Source organism: Silurus meridionalis, chromosome 28 (assembly GCF_014805685.1).
Source record: "Silurus meridionalis isolate SWU-2019-XX chromosome 28, ASM1480568v1, whole genome shotgun sequence".
NCBI lineage: Eukaryota > Metazoa > Chordata > Actinopteri > Siluriformes > Siluridae > Silurus > Silurus meridionalis.
The window spans coordinates 5,992,010-6,005,369 of NC_060911.1; positions in this window are offsets into that span (position 1 = coordinate 5,992,010).

The following is a 13,360-nucleotide window of genomic DNA, read 5'->3' on the forward strand; positions in this document are numbered from 1 at the left end:
CAACAGAAGGGTAGTAGGTTAGTGAGATATGATATGATATGTTACGATATGGTCCCTCAAAAAAGAGATAGGTACAGTTGAGCCAGAGAGCAAGGCAATAAGATTACATTTCCATATTAAGTTTTGATGGCTTCACCCCTCACTAAAAATAAGACCTTGCTTAGGCTGTAAGAACATAGTCTCTGCCTCTCCTGCCTGTGCTGATCATATATTTATTTGGCACACAAATTTATATGGCTTCATTCCTATTGTAATACAACAAACGTATGCATATTTAATATAAATTTCACTTAAAGTTACTAATCCAAAGATTACACATGGAGTGTTAGTATGTGTTAGCCTGAGCTAATCCAAAAAACTCATACACACTCAGGGAGAAAGATCAGGCTGGGTCAGATATACAGAGTGTAACTGGAGACAAGAGATATAAATAATTATTACATATGACCTCTGTTCTTTTATTCTGTTGACTCAAACAGATAGCATGTAGAGAGGTCAGTCAAAGAGGTGGTGTATAGCAGGAAGTTTGTAAATCAGCCAAAAAATTATGTATTGAAAAAAAAGAGGATATGAGACATAATAATAATTGTACTCTATGCTTCTGTGAGCTCAGTGTACATGTAGTTACATTCTCCAATAAAGATTTAAAGCTGATGATGTATTTCTTTTTCATTCCCATATATATATATATATAAATAAAATATAATATAAATAATGTATTCAAACTGTATGTCACAACTATAATCTATATGTCTATCCACATTCCAATTACATTTGAATGAATGCAGTAAACTGAAACAGATATTTTAATTGCATTGTGATTGTTGAAAAGGCTTCTGTGGTATTTAAGGACTGTCTACTCAATGCCTATAAAACAACAGTGTATGTCTCCCTTAGATAAACTTGATCACTACAGCATCCCACTGAAGATACTTCCAACTCCCTTGGTCTGCTCTGCGAATTCCCAACAGTGGATTATTTACCATGTCATCCTTTAGAGATAGTCTGCTCACATATTGTCTAGTACAAGTTACACATTTATTGTGGTGGTAGAAACCCAGACAAGTTTGAGGTGTGTGTGTGTGTGTGTGTGTGTGTGTGTGTGTGTGTGTGTGTGTGTGTGTGTGTGTGTGTAAAATAGCTTTACCACAAATCATCTGCATGACAGCAATGAGATCCCATGGTAAAGTTCATTGTTTAGCCTTAATAGTTTCAATGACAAGTTATTCAACACCATAACATTCTTACAAAAATGCAAACCATTATCATAAGTGAAGAATAAGGAAATATCTTTTTAGGCAAACATTGACTTTGAGTACTTTATTAATGCATTAATTGCATGTCAGTACACAAATAAAGTTATTTTTCAAAAGATAAAAATGGCAGTACAGTAATAGCAGATTATGCTGCATACATTCTATGAAAAAAAATTGACTAGCAACAATTGAAACAAGTCTGGATATCAATTTCCTATATTCTATGGATGAAGAAGAATTACGGAAGCATCTACAGAGCACTTTTGCCTTTGGAAACAAGCAACAAGCAGGCCCACACATTAGCGCCCTCACATGGTAGAGTCCAAAATAAGCCACTTTGAAACCAAACCAAGTTGAAATTTTGTGTGTATTTCTAAAAGGTGTGTGTGTGTGTGTGTGTGTGTGTGTGTGTGTGTGTGTGTGTGTGTGTGTGTGTGTGTGTGTGTGTGTGTTTAAAAGAGAGTAGGTGGCTTAGTGGGTGTTGTATTTTCTTGTGTGCAGCATTTTTTAGCTCTTAATCTCTATGCTTGAAACCAGCACTTGTCTGAGGCTGGATTTAAACTGTGAAATGTAAAGCCAAAAAGCATTAAAGAAATAAAAGTTCCTGTACCTGACTGCAGGCATAGAGTGGGAAAAAAGAGGAGAAAGAGAGGGAGAGAGAGAGAGAGAGAGAGAGAGAGAGAGAGAGAGAGAGAGAGAGCTCGAATAAATCGCACACCTAGAATCTGAGGAGCTTATTAAGCGAATCAATAGTCGTGACCATGATGTTGCATTCAAGCTCCTGTGAGATCGCGTCTGTTTGCACCAGAATGTTCTCTCTCATATTTTTGCTTTTATAAAAGTTGAGATACATAGATACAATTAAAAACCATGACTTGCATACAATACTTTTAATTAAAAGTTTTCTTATGTGGAACATATCAAGCAAAATCGACTATACTCTCGCTAAACCTTCACTGGTGATCGGTTTATCTCACACATCTGTTTTCTGTTAAAATCATATTTTAATTTCACAGTATTGCATAATACCTAATGATATGCGAGCCAGGTGGGTTGATTTGTTGAGTCATTTCACCTTCAGTGTTCAACACTAAATAGTGCTTTTTCGCATGGATGAGTTTAGATAATCAAACACAACATAGTCTTTCTGTGTTTTGAGCTGACTTTCTATCCACAGGGTTTTGGGCAACATACTGACAAATATATTGCTGTTATCAATGCACAAGTTTAGAACAATCACTCATTATATGCTTATTCCCTCAATCCATCCATCTCTTTTAATATATCCTATACCCCTGTAGAAACAAACATTCAAGGGCTGGAGTTAGACCTGGTCCAGTTAATCTTACCTGGGCTGAGTTGTTCCACTGAGTCAGTGAAAAAATTCAGTGTGTGTAAGGCTGATAATAGGTGTTGTATTTTATAGCAAATGGGTTACAGGTTATGGCAACAGGAGACATTGGATCAGGTCAAACTGCACCCCTGCAATTATGGCTCTACAGTGAGAATTCTTTTAAGAGCACTGACTGAAAACTCAACTATTGACCCACCATGAGATACACCATGCCATTAACTTCCAACTCTAGTGAAAGAGGAAATCTACCACAGCTTGTTATAAGAAATTCATTTATGGGGTGGTGCAATAATTGAAACAGTCAGCACTATAAACTGTCTCAGCAACGTTTTGGACTTGGATCTCAAGTAAACAATTGTGCAATTGGAAGCCTGACATCATCATTCTACAAAACTAAATGCATACTGTTTAGTGTCTGCTGTGAGGCCTATATCATGGATTTCAGAATAGCTTCCAAACGCTGCAAGCGTCACTGTTAGCCATTGCTGTAGATAATTATGTTATTAAAAAAGGTAGAAAATGTGTGTAATTTGTCAATGAACTGGTGAAATTTTGCTGGGACCATGAACAAACAGAAAGGTTTGTAGAGACATTTATGTAATCCATTTTGACAGGATGCTTGCATCAAAGGAATCTGCCAGCTCTTGTTCAAATATGATGTGAAATAAAAGAGAGCTGTGCCCAAATGATTTAGCATTTCCTCAATGCACAGCAAAGGAAAGCATCAAATTGCATCAAAGTGCTCTGGACCAATCCACCTTGGAAAATTGGACCACACAGCTGCTGTACTGTCTTTGGTACTCCTCAGTTGCCCCATATTGATCATATCCTGGAGCACTTCATGAAGCACATATTTTCTTTTCTCAGGTAATTAGTAAAGGTGACTGTATACAATAATTTTCCATTTAAATGTACTTTTTAGTGTAGTTACTTCAGCTTGTTTAGTGGTAAGATCTGACCTTTCAAGAGCATTAGTGCGATTAGCTACTGATGTCAGGCAAGAAGATCTTGAGCGTGCCAGCAATCCAGTTTATCCTGAAGGTGTTCAGGTGTACAGTACAGTTCCATTCTAATAACAGCAAACCATATCCTTATAGACCTTTCTTTGTGCCCCTTATTTTAAAGGGAAATTGTAACTGGGTTGTAATGTAAAACAATGTGCTATCCAGGTTTATGGGAAAAGATTGTGAGTGCTTTATAGTGTCTTATTTCATCGATCTTTCATAACTTACATTTACCTTCCTTGAATTCCAGAGTAAACACAAAGTGCACTTGCAACCTGGTGACAAATTTAGAACTTGATGTGGGCGGAATGCAAGTACTCTATCTTCCAGTACAAATACTTAAAGACAAACACTCGTGATATACAGTTGGGTCAGTAGCAAATTCCAAGTTAAATTACTCAATGTTTGGAGTTTTGCCACAGGTCCAGAATATGCTAAATTAGTTTCTAATGTGTGAAAGAAGTGGTAGCTTAGTAGTTAAGGCATTGGGCTTTGGACTGGAAAGTCAAATGTTCAAACCCAGCCCCAGCAAGTGGCCACTCCTGGGCCCTTGAGGTAGGCCCTCAGCTGCTCAGTTGTGTGAATGAGCTAATTGTAATTCATTCTGGATACGGGCATCTGCCAAATGCCATAAATTGTAAACTTTTTTAATGTCTTATTCCAGTTTCTAGCATCATCCTGAACAACCTTGCCAAGCTAAAGGTTTAAGGGTCTGATTAACTCAAGTCATCAATCTCCAAAATTATTAATTAATTAAGTTTAGCCATTTGTATAAGCAATGTTATTTGTCCTATTAGATTTCTTCTTAAATTGCTGACAAGTCTGTTCCACTATCCCTAAATCGGATTAAGTAAGATACAGCAATTATAGATATCCCAATTATTAGTATTATCAGTACTTACTCCATCGTATAACACTTTTGTGATCTATTACCAAGTGAAGGCACCCACATAGCTAGCCTGCCAAATTGTAGCATCAGTGTTTTCTATCTGCTCAAGTCAAAGTCACTACCACTGCCAAACAGTCAGCCAAAAAATGTAAGCATGTCACTTTTACTACCCTTATTTGAAGCTTTTGCTCAGAACCAAGCTGCAGGGGGGAAGAGACACTTGCCCAATTCAGATGTACATGTTGGGGCTTGTTGATGTCTAAAATGTCTCATGGTACCTGGCATTCATCCTTGCTCACCCTCTTCCAGTCTGTGGGATCATTGTGGAGACATGCACTTTCGCCCACTGGCCTTATGAGAGCCAAACAGGCGCTAAGAGATATCTGAGGTGCTCAGTGTTTGGGGCCTATACAAGCTGTTGATAGTCTTTGATGCCAGGATGAAAGGGATGTGGGGAAAAGAAGCAGCAAAAAAAGCTTTTAGAAGGTTTTACATTGCTTACCTAATGTGTGTTCAGTTCTGCTCATAATTCTTTGTCAGTGTTTCAGGAATAATCCTGTTGCCGAGCAACTGCAGCCATAGTAGACGGCAGTCCATGGTGGATGAATCAATGCCAGTTTTTCATATTTTTTTTACATGCTTGTGTTTACAGATTTGTATAGCTGCTTATGAAGTACTTATGGACACTTAAAATCTGTTCCATTTTGTCGGATCCACTTTACATGGCTTAATCTTGGGCTTTTGGTAGCTCTGTATACATGATGTGATTACTCATCACTGTTGAAAATGTATTTGCATGCACAACACAGTATTTAGTATTTATAAAAAGAAAATGTGAGTAACAACTGTAATTTTCAACCATATAGCTCAGTGAGCCTAAACGCAGGGTGCATGGCTTCACAATCTAATGGGCAAGGTAATTATGGTATGACATATTTCAAGGAGAACCTGTAACTAACTATACGGTGGTAAAGGCTGTTGATTAGTCTATTAGCATGGCAAGATGGCACCTGCTTGCTTGTTTAGTTGAAAAACATGCCTTAAAATCCTATTTACAATTGGATACACACTTTTGGCTAGCCCACATACACATATCTACTGTATAAATTAACGTATATATATGAATATAATGACCCGGGTTTGCAATAGGATCTATGTCCTGAGCTTCATTAAATTACAGGGAGATTTGTAATCTTTAAGCAACTAGTGGTCATACACAAAAATAACATCAACCAAACATCAAGCGAACAAGGTGACTCAAAAGAGTAATGACATAGTTTGCAGTAAAACAGTGTAGTATAAAAATTAAATAGTATAAAAAAACAAAAATGCAAAGCTTATATACCATCCACCTTAACAAAAAAAAACAAGACCTCACATTTAATAATTGCATAACGAGGTTTTATATAATATAGTCCCCTCCTAGACTATCTGAAGTTCAGGTCTTTTTGTTTTTGCTATTCATTGAGGACATTTGAGTTTGTGATTGAAATATACAGTAAATATAATACAACAGCTCAAAATTTCAGTTCTTTCAAGTCTAGATGTTAAAACAACATCGGACAAGGCACAGTTGTTCACAGACCACCAAGACTTTAGGAAAGCAAATCTATTTGAAGAGATAAATAAATGAGTAAATATTACTGCATAATTGGTTACATATGCCAAATATTAAGGTGACTGACTTGACCCATCTGAAACCTTCAACATTATTCCCACGCTGTTCTCAAGAATAATTGTAAAGCATGGACATTATGATGATGGGTTTCTTTTAGAGTCTGGTTCCTTTCAAGGTTTTTTCCCTATATAATCTCATGGATGTTTTTCTTGCCTTTGCTGTCACTCGCTTGCTCATTGGGTATAAACTTATAGGGACCAAATTATGATGTCGAAATTTATAGTTACATTTGTAATTAAATGTACAGTGCAACCTTGATACTCACGGGGGGCTACGTATTATGAACCCTCATAAGTAACAAAAAACAGAGGGTTTTGACTCTCTCCTTTTGATGGTTCCTTTTTCAAGGGGAATTGTACATGTACTGTACTGTAAACTCAACAAAAATTGTGAATTACGTGTCATAAATGTTTCATTTACTACTTTGAATTAATACACAATAATAAAATAGTTTTCAAAACATTTTAATGTAATTTATTAGTACAAACTGAAATGTTACTCAGAACTTTCGAGCCACTCACAGCTTCTTGCCAAATCAGATTTTTCGCGAGTTACTCTCAGTCTGGTTCCAAATGAAAATTCTACTATCAAGGTCACACGTGTCAAGGTCGCGAGTATTGAGTTTCCACTGTATGTCCTTTGAAGTTTTGTAAAGAATTGTGAAGATCCTTCCAATTACATTGAATATAATTTGCTGTAATTTGGCACACAGAATGTTTCGGTAGACTTGTAAATTCATTTTAATACCACAATGATTTCCATCATTAATAGAGACTAATTAGTACCTTCATCATACATGACAAGTAAGCTCATATGTTTTGGATCATGAGCAGATCCTTTCTTTCTCCCTCCACAGTTTCTGTTTTGTCCCTTTTGTACGGAGGTGGTAGCTCAAAAGCTCTGGGTTACTACTCAAAAGGTTGGGGTTCAGGCCCCTAATAAGCTACCGCTCTTGTGGCCTTCTATACTCCAGAGGTGTTATCTCATGGCTGACCTTGTACTCTGTTCTCAGCTTCCAGAATATTTGAAGAAAGAATTTCACTGTACTGTATATATGACAAGTAAAAAAAAAACCTTTCTTCCTTTCTTTTTTTTTTTTGTTTGAAATCATTGCTAACCCTAACCCTAACTTGTATGGCTTATGCTTCTAGCATCTTGTGTCTTTCTGCCAATTATGTGTTTTTGTATAGCCTCTATTTTTTTTATATATATTCATAAACCACGCAAACACATTTCAGTAACATGTAGCAATAATTCTGATCACTTCTGAAGAATTCATCTAGGAAGTAGACAGAAAATGAACAAATGACCAGAATTCAAGAAATGCTGACTGTTGTGGGCTGCTGTGACAATGAACATTTCTATGTAACAGCTCATTTCTGATTACAGCTACTATTAAGCCTGATACTGGTGTTTACACATGTAGGTGATATATACAAAAAGTGCATGTTTTTATGAGCTTTGAGATTTTAAATAAAGGGTTCACATTGAAAAGACCATTGTCTTCACAATTGCTAAGATAAACACGGTGCTGAATCGCATTCATCATGTGATTCTACTTCTTTGCATCGCTCCATTGGGTGTCAGGAAGCGAGAGCTGTGCTAGCATTAGACAAACAGGGTTGGAAATGACTCTGCAGTTTCTTTGTTGCGTTTTCAGTTGATTCACTCCCCATTCACTCACACACACACACACGCACACACACACACGCAAATGCATACACACACACATTTGTCTTACCATCCAGTTAATGCAGCTAATTACTGATAGGCTTAATGTAACCCCAGTAATTAAAAGAAAACTTATTGTTGCTTTTTAAAATAGGAAATGTATATTTTTTTGGAAAGAAAGAAATCTCATTGGGACCAGGGAAATGTCCCTGTGTCCTCACAAAGTCTGATCTTTTTCTATCTTTCTGGGAGCATTTGGTATAAGGCATTATTTATGTTGCTAAAATCCTAAACTCCCTACCCAAAACATTTATCCATTTAGTCATTTAAAGATAGAAAGAGAGAAAGAGAGAAGAGAGAGAGAGAGAGAGAGAGAGAGAGAGAGAGAGCGAGAGAGAGCGAGAGATTTGCCTGCACACAACAAGCAGTTCTTTCAGAGAAAGAGACATCACGGAGAGTGTTCAAGGCAGAGGAACATTCCAGAACATCAGATGACACACAAGCATGTGCTCTCATTCTCTCTTTTATCTCATTCTTTTTCTCTTTAACCTAATTTCTTCTTGTCTTTCTCATAAATCGTAAAAAGAAAATTAAACAAAAAACACATTCGCTTTCTTCACCTTGGCAAATTATTTTTTTTACTTTATGCCTTTTAAATGATGTTGTGATGGAGAGAAAATTAGTTCCCTTTATCATAATCACTCATGATCACTCCTAAAATACTACTTTCTTGTTTTTTATAAGAAGATACCTCATTTCAAGCAAGGCCTACAGTGCGGTGCAGGGTAAATTGTTTAGGTTTAGGTAACTCTCCTATGGACTTGCAATTACAAATGAGAGCAAACTGGGATGTCTTAACTTACTAGAAGCTGGAATAAATGTGAATTTTATTCCACTTATCTCTTATGATCCCCATATCTGAATGATATGGGTCGAAACACTTTACCCTGTTTTGGAATTGGAAGTATTTTCTGTTTCAGGTCTTTGGTGGCTGTTTTCTTGATCTTGAATGCTCTCAGCAATAGTTATGATACCTGTTTCAACTATTAATCCGTGTAAAAATTAATATTTTAATTGCTGACAGGCCTATAGGTAATTGGAATATTCTGTTGTATTTTGTAGTGGATTTTGATTAAATTAATAACTATTATGGCCATTTATTAGGCTGCAATGACACTTGTGGTTGATATCATACCAGTGCATGACACCCAACAGCCTACCTTTATTTTACATATTAGAATAATAAATAGTATACACAGTCCATGGTGTGCTGTAGCAGAACAAATTATTAATGACGGGACGTGACATTAAGTAAAAATTACCGTACGAATGTATTTTATTACTTTTACAACAAAGCCAGTTGCCAACAATTTGAGAATGATATCTGTGACAGAGCTTTCACTTACTGCTGATAGAGAGGATGATGATGACGATTCTCATCTTTGCCTTATTAGCAATATCCCACACCTGTTGGTTTTATCTGTGCTTTCAGCAGCTCTTAAGAGAGAGTGGCATAACTAGCAACAGAGAAACACCTTCACACACTTGTGAAACACAAATTTGAAATGGATTAAACCTGCAAGCTAATCTTCAAAAGTAACCTTTCTCCCCAGTCCTCCTTCCCACCCACACACACACCAGGGTTCTCTAGTGTCATACATTTTATCTATTTATAGTTACAATGAATTTAGTACTTACAATCTTTTCGTAACATCCATTCCCTCACCAACCTTTATTTTTTTCTCCTCTTCAATTTCATGTTACAGAGAAAATGGTTGTTGGTACTGAAGACTGACTAAAAAACACTAACCCTGAAGAGTCCTTCACCATATCAAAAGTAACACACATTTTTAATTAGGTTATTGAACATCTGTGTATATAAACCTTGCAGATTTTGTAAGAATTGATGAAAATTCATCTTCTGACCAATTAGAATTAATCCTCTGAAACCACTTGAACTTAATAGTTTGGTCCAAAGGTTTATGTTACAATAAATGTTTTAATTGCCAACTGTCAGGGATCCACCAGCCACTCCTTCACCTATCACTCCCAGCAGCTCTCCCACTTACTAATCAGCTACACCTGGCCCTCATCAGTTTCCATGCTACATAACCCCTGTTCCTCCACCAGCTCTCTGTCCATTCTTCAACTTAGGCTAAGGAACACTGTCGGACTACCCAAGCTACTCAGTTAGTTTATCTCTGATTACGGGACTCAGTGTGTTTTGTTTCACATCAGTCTGATCACAGCTTTCACCAGGTTTAGTTAACCTGGAGTTTCATAGCGATTTGCCGTTTTCTGCTTTGCCCTGTTATTCTTCATTAAAAAAAACTTGTGGATTTCACTTCGGTTTCTGGCACGTTCTTTTGCCTGACACCAACTTACCTAGGAGTTGCTTTTTAATTCATTAATTTTATTGCTATTTGATTAGAGAAGATGTGCAGCAGCATTCCTCACTTTGCCTGTTTATTTGCATAGCATAACAAAAATTACTTTAATATGCATTTATTGGCATTTAATTGAGTAAAAAATAGTATTATTCTTGTGTTTTTTTGCTCTGCTTGACCGCTTGGTTCTTGGTTCTGATGTGTGGTGTGTGTACAGTATGAGTGGCCTCTAACCAACTCAATCAAAATATGACAATAATAGCTTAGTAGTACAGCCAAATAAGCTGCACTACACACTTAATACAACACATTGTCAAAACCTGGAGCTGTGTATTTTCTACAGTTGCACAACTACAGTGGCTCTCATATGCTGAGTGCCTCAAGGGTTTAAATTAATCAGCATCACAAGAGTCAAACCGCTTCAGTTTCCCTGTGAGTTACAGATCATTATATGCAACCCAAAGCAAACCAAGCTCAAACACACACAAATTTCAGTCTATCACTCACTCTGGACAGATAGAGGAAAACTACTTTTACTGTAGCAGTTCCATTTCGTAAATGATTTCCTTATTTGCATATATTTGCTATAGTGGTTTTCAAATCAACAGTACCTGATCTAAAGATTTACATTGCAAAGCTATCTGTAGTTTACTCTCTTTCTCTGTATAGATCATATAAAGTAAGAATTGTTTTCTTAAGAAAGCATATATTTCCTGAGGCATGTACTGTATATGGTAACAAATATTCTAACTTTTGCTATGTTTCCACACGGACGGTTAATAACGTGATAACGGAGAAACTGTACCTCTTCGACGTTTTCGATGTGAATTGGTTGATTTAAGACATTGCGAGCTTTTTATTCATATACTTATGTTTGGGAGGCAAATATTCACTGAGATTCAGGTTGTTTTATTTATCATCATTAATATTTATGTGTCTGTGAAGAGAGATGACCGATGTCAGAGAGCGCCCCTGTCTGTTTTCTTTATTTTACAAAGGCACAGCCTTTTGTTGTTATTATGAGTGTATACAAATAAAAGTAGACCCTTTACAGATTTGGATTAAATATTGCTCTTCTCTGTACGATCAAAAAAAGTTAAGTTTGTTTCGCCGTAATAAGAAAAAAATGCCACAAAATACGCCGGTGTGTTTTTCGACCCCCAGAGGGTTAATTGTGCATATCATGGCGGATTTCCAAAACTGCAGCTCTTGTGGGATGTTCCTGGTCTGCAGTGGTCAGTATCTATCAAAAGTGGTCCAAAGAAGGAACATTGGTGAACCGGGGACAGGGTCATATGCGGCAAAGGCTCATTGATTCACATGTGGATAGAAGGCTCGGGTGGTCCGATCCAAAAGATGAGCTTCTGTAGCTCAAATTGCTAATGTTAATGCTGTTAATGTTCGATTTGGTTGTTTTGGCAGCAAAAAGGGGACCAACACAATATTAGGCAAGTGGTCATAATGTTATATCTGATCAGTGGCCATAAAGTTTTGCCTGGTCAATGTAGTATGTCAGAAAAGTAACTATGTTAATATGTGGTGGTGAGTTATTTTGATGCAGGATAAAAAATGTTGCTTTCAGCACAATTGATTGTTATTGCACAATATATACAGTATAGCATCTCAATATCCAATATGCCTGTCTACAGCTAGGCCATTACACCCTTAATCACTGAAGACAGCCACTGCAGGTAGTCGGATGGTATACATTTTAAAGGTATAATACTAATACAAACAAATTGGATTGTTTACTTTATTTTCTCTTATCCTTCTGTTTTTTTTTCTTCAAAATGAGGAGACAAAAAAATAATTAAATTATTGCCAAAGAAAAAAGTACACATAAGGTCTGATAACAGACACACAAGTTGTTTGCTATGTTTGATATTCGGAGAAAACATTGCAAGAATCCAGAAAAACAGACTTGTAACATTTGATATAACAAATTAAGCTGCTTCAGTGTGTCTGTGTGTGTTTTTGTGTGTTTGTGTGTAACAGTATGCTCCACAACATTCTTATGCCATCGATGAAACCCTGTTTATCATCCTCATGCTTTTGAGATATATATATATTATCCTTACCTTCTAATATCTCAACCGCCATCAGTGACTGCAAATTGTGCAATAAACACCTATGGCATAAACTGGAATGGGGACTACACACCAGGCTTTCTCTCCTGACGTAAGTGTTTGTCAGTGGATGTCACTAATGCTTAAAACTGAATGTGCAAATCCTTAGAGCTACACTTGAGGAAAGTGAAAAGAAATACCACATAATACCACAATAAAAGCGAAGGGAGGATTCATTTTGTAATATGATATCTAAAAGCACATGTGTATAATAGTCCGTTGTCTGCAAAGATTTTGGTTATATTGTTTTTGGATAGATAGACAGATGAGTGGAATTTTACTACTAAAAAAACCGCATACTACATACTTTTTGCTATTTTTATATATATTTAAAAAAGTATTTTTACTTTGTTACTTAACTGAAGTAAATATTTTCCAGAATTTGTTTTGTACTTTATAAGAGTAACTACATTTTGGACAGCTTTTACTATTACTTTAATAATTTAAACGTCAGATCTTTTTTTTCTCCATGCCATTATTTGACGGCATTCTTACGTTGCATCAAATGATGACCTGACACAAGGCCACAACCGTTACCCCATTGTTCTTGCAAGAGTTTCCGTAAAAGTAGGGGAACTCCTGATGTGTGCCGGTAAGCAAAAGTCTCTCCTTAAAAATGTATGATGCACAGGAGAATGGTGCATTGAATTAAGCATCAATTATTAAAACACTGTAAATAAGTTCTCATTGATCGGTTCTTTTTTCCTTAAGTATGGTGCACTTTACCTTTTACCCTTTTGCATTATTATGCGTTTCTAATCTGTATTAAAAATCTTTCTATTCATAGCAAGAGATCAATGTGCGATTACAATCAGCATATTTGAAGCATCGGTGAGCTCTTAAGCTCGCACCTACTCTTCTAAGGAGGTAATTTGTCAAGAGTAATAAATGTGCCTGAAGAATCTAACGTCAGAGCTTAAGGTGGTTCCCATGCTATAGGGTCATGTACAGGCCACAGCTTGGAACATGAATAAATCACATATATTTATTTTTTC